Genomic DNA, 4,234 nt, shown 5'->3' on the forward strand with positions numbered 1-4,234 from the left:
AACCTGCATAGAGATCCAAGAGTGCGCTGGTGATTATCTCACTTTGCGCTGATTGCCGGTATCATTAACCCCGTAGTCCAGAGGAACGAACCGAACCGAACCGAACCGAACGTGGTGACGGAGCGGGGATCACAAGTCGCTCTGCTCTGTCACCCCCACCAAACTTGCCTTTATTGTGTTTATTTTCTCATTTGTCACCATCCAGTTCTCAGTCACGGAAATGTTAGTTCTTTCTCTTTCCTTTCAAGATTCTTAGGTTCTAAATCAGGTGGAAACAATGTACATTTTCAATTAAAAGATTATTTTCACAACTCTCCTAAAAGGGGGACAAACAATTTGAACAGACACTTGATAAAAGAAGATATATGGATCGCAAATAATCACATGAAAAGATGGCCAACGTCATTAATCATTAGGGAATGTCATTAATCATTAGGGAAATGCAAATTTAAAACACAATGAGATACCACTACACACATATCAGACTGTCTAAAATTTAAAAGACTGACCATACCAAGTTGGCAAGGAGGTGGAGAAACCAGAACACTCATTCACTGCTGATGGGAATGTAAAATGGTACACTCACTTTGGAAAACAGTTTGGTAGTTTTTAAAAACGTTAAACTACTACAATATGACTCAGCCATTCCACTCCTAGGTATTTACCAAGAGTAAACAGAGCATATGCCCATACAAAAGCCTGTACACACACGTTCATAGCAGCTCTATTTGTAATAGCTCCAAACTGTAGACAATCCAAATGTCAATCGATAAGTTAAAGACCAATCCATACAATGGAATGTTAGCCCAAAAAAGGACGGAACTACTGATATATACAATAACATGAATCTCAAGTATGCTGAGTAAAAAAAGCCACTGCACCCAGCCTCCATTACAGCATTTTGAATTTAAAACATTTTTCGGCCAGGCAAGGTGTTTCACGCCTTTAATCCCAGCAGTTTGGGAGGCTGAGGTGAGTGGATCGCTTGAGCCCAGGAATTTGAGACCAGCCTGGCCAACATGGCGAAACTAAAGATATAACTATTAGCCTGTAATCCCAGCTACTCCGGAGGCTGAGGCTTCAGACTCGCTTGAGCCTCAGAGGTGAAGGTTGTAGTGAGTGGAGATCCAGACTGGGCAACAGAGAGACTCTATCTCAAAAAAAAAAAGTGGGCCCTATGAACTGTGCCTAACGTGTAAATCAGACCTGAATTGTGGTGATAATTTCCCAGGTGTATACACATGTCAAAATTTGTACATTTTAAATATGTTCAGTTTATTGTATGTCAGTTAAGCCTTAACATAGCTATTATTGTAGCAGGAGGAGCCACAGACAAGACCCCTTCAGACACCGAGTTGCACAAGGAAAGGGCTTTATTCAGCTGGGAGCATCGGTGGACTCACGTCTCCAAAATCCGAGCTCCCTGAGTGAGCAATTCCTATCCTTTTTAAGGGCTTACAACTCTAAGGGGGTCCATGTGAGAGGGTCGTGATTGAGCAAGCAGGGGGTACGTGACTGGGGGCTGCATGCACCAGTAATCAGAACGGAACAGAACAGGACAGGGATTTTCATGATGCTTTTCCATACAGTGTCTGAAATCTATAGATAACACAAGCAGTGAGCTCAGGAGCTGATTTTTAACTACCAGGCCCAGGGTGCAGAGTTGGGCTATCTGCCTGTGGATTCCATTTCTGCTTTTAGTTTTTACGTCTTCTTTCTGTGGAGGCAGAAATTGGGCATAAGACAATATAAGGAATGGTCTCCTCCCTTATTATAATTTTTTAGTATTTCCCAGAAAAAAATTTAAAAGCCCACATATTTGAAGGATGTTTGGAATATTCATATAAAATATAGGTCGACCATCCCAAATCTGAAAATCTGAAATTCAAAACATTCCAAAATCCTAAACGTTTTGGGTGCTGACAGGATGATCAAAGGAAATGCTCATTGGAGCATTTTGGATTACAGATTTTCAGATTTGAGATACTCAACTAGGGTGGGTATAATGCACATATTCCAAAATCTGAAAAAAATCAAAATTTGAAACAATTCTGGTCCCAAGTATTTTAGATAAAGGATACTCAACCTGTAATTTTTTTTTTTTTTTTTTGAGACAAAGTTTTGCTCTTGTCATCCAGGCTAGAATGCAATGGTGTGATCTCAGCTCACTGCAACCTCTGCCTCCCGAGTTCAAGCAATTCTCCTGCCTCAGCGTCCCAAGTAGCTGGGATTACAGGCGCCCATCACCACACCCGGCTAATTTTTGTATTTTTAGTAGAGACGGGGTTTCGCCATGTTGGCCAGACTGGTCTTAAACTCCTGACCTCAGGAGATCCACCTGCCTCAGCCTCCCAAAGTGCTGGGGATTACAGGCGTGAGGCTTTTTGTTTTTTGTTTTTTGTTTGTTTGTTTTTACATGGTCTTGCTCTGTCACCCAGGCTGGAGTGCCTAAATAATTTCTTTCTACCTCCTATATCAGGACTACAGGCATGCATCACCAGAGCCTACTATATATACATACATACATATATACACACACATATATATACACACATATATATATATACACATACACATATATATATATAGATAGATTTTTTATTTTTATACAGAGTCTCGCTCTGTCACCCAGGCTGCAGTGCCATTGATCTCGGCTCACTGCAACCTCTGCCTCCTAGGATTACAATGCCTGCCACCTCGCCTGGCTATTTTTTGCATTTTTAGTAGAGACAAGATTTTGCCATGTTGGCCAGGCTAGTCTCAAACTCCTGACCTCAGGTGATCAACCCACCTTGGCCTCCCAAAGTGCTAGGATTACAGGTGTGAGCCACCACATCCAGCCAGGCCTGCTAATTTTTAATTTCTAAAAATTAAAAATTCATTTAAGCTGCTAAAGTTTAATTTTTAAACTTTTTTTGGTAGAAAGTCAGTCTCACTAAATTGCCTAGCTGGCCTTGAACTCCTGGCCTCAAGAGATCCTCGGGCTTTGACCTCCCAAAGCGTTGAGATTATAAGTATGAACCACCACACCCAGCCTTAAATTTTTCTTTAATCAAAAATTTTATATGGCCGGGTGCTGTGGCTCATGCCTGTAATCCCAGCTACTTAGCAGGCTGAGGCAGGAGAATCGCTTGAACCTGGGAGGCAGAGGTTGCAGTGAGCTGCGATCGTGCCACTGCACTGCAGCCTAGGCAACAGACCGAGACTACATCTCAGAAAAAAAAAAAAAAAACAAACAGTTTTTTTGTATGGACAGGTGTGGTGGCTTATTCCTGTAATTCTAGCACTTTGAGAGGCTGAGGCAGGAGGACGGCTTGAGCCCAGGCAGTCTGATCACTTGAGCCCAGGAGTTCAAGACTAGCCTGGGCAAACATGGCAAAACCCAGGCTCTACCTAAACACAAAAATTATCCAGACATGGTGGTTCATACCTGTGGTCCTAGCTACTTGGGAGGCTGAGATGGGAGGATCGCTTGAGCCTGGGGGCAGAAGTTGCAGTGAGCCATGATTGTGCTGATACAGGAGACAGAAATTATTATTATTATTATTTTTTGAGACGGAGTCTCGCTTTGTCGCCCAGGCTGGAGTGCAGTGGCCGGATCTCAGCTCACTGCAAGCTCCGCCTCCCGGGTTTGCGCCATTCTCCTGCCTCAGCCTCCCGAGTAGCTGGGACTACAGGCGCCCGCCACCTCGCCCTGCTAGTTTTTTGTATTTTTTAGTAGAGACGGGGTTTCACCATATTAGCCAGGATGGTCTCGATCTCCTGACCTCGTGATCCGCCCGTCTCGGCCTCCCAAAGTGCTGGGATTACAGGCTTGAGCCACCGCGCCCGGCCAGGAGACAGAAATTATTTAGGCAGATAGTGAGCGCAGAAAAGTCCTCAGTAGAATTTCTTTGCTAACAAAAAAGCAGCCCCCAGAATCATTTCTAAGAAACAGCAGGCTGAAAAATTGAGCTGCAAACATGGGTAAGCAAGCTGGAAGCTTGCACAGGGGAATGCTGGCAGCTATGCCAATAGAAAAGGGGTACCCGGGGGGTCAGGCATGTCCACCATGGAGGCTCCATCTTCCCTTTTTTTGTTACCACATGTATAGTAATAAAGAAATGGGCAACACGGTGCAACTCAGGCAGTGAACCTGCCTGCATAATCAAAGATTGGGGTGGAGGAAGCCAGAGATTCCCATCCTATGCAAATAGCACACCTGGTCAGACCAGTTTTTTGCACGCTATGTAGA

This window comes from Chlorocebus sabaeus, chromosome 20, assembly GCF_047675955.1.
Source record: "Chlorocebus sabaeus isolate Y175 chromosome 20, mChlSab1.0.hap1, whole genome shotgun sequence".
Classification (NCBI taxonomy): Eukaryota; Metazoa; Chordata; class Mammalia; order Primates; family Cercopithecidae; genus Chlorocebus; species Chlorocebus sabaeus.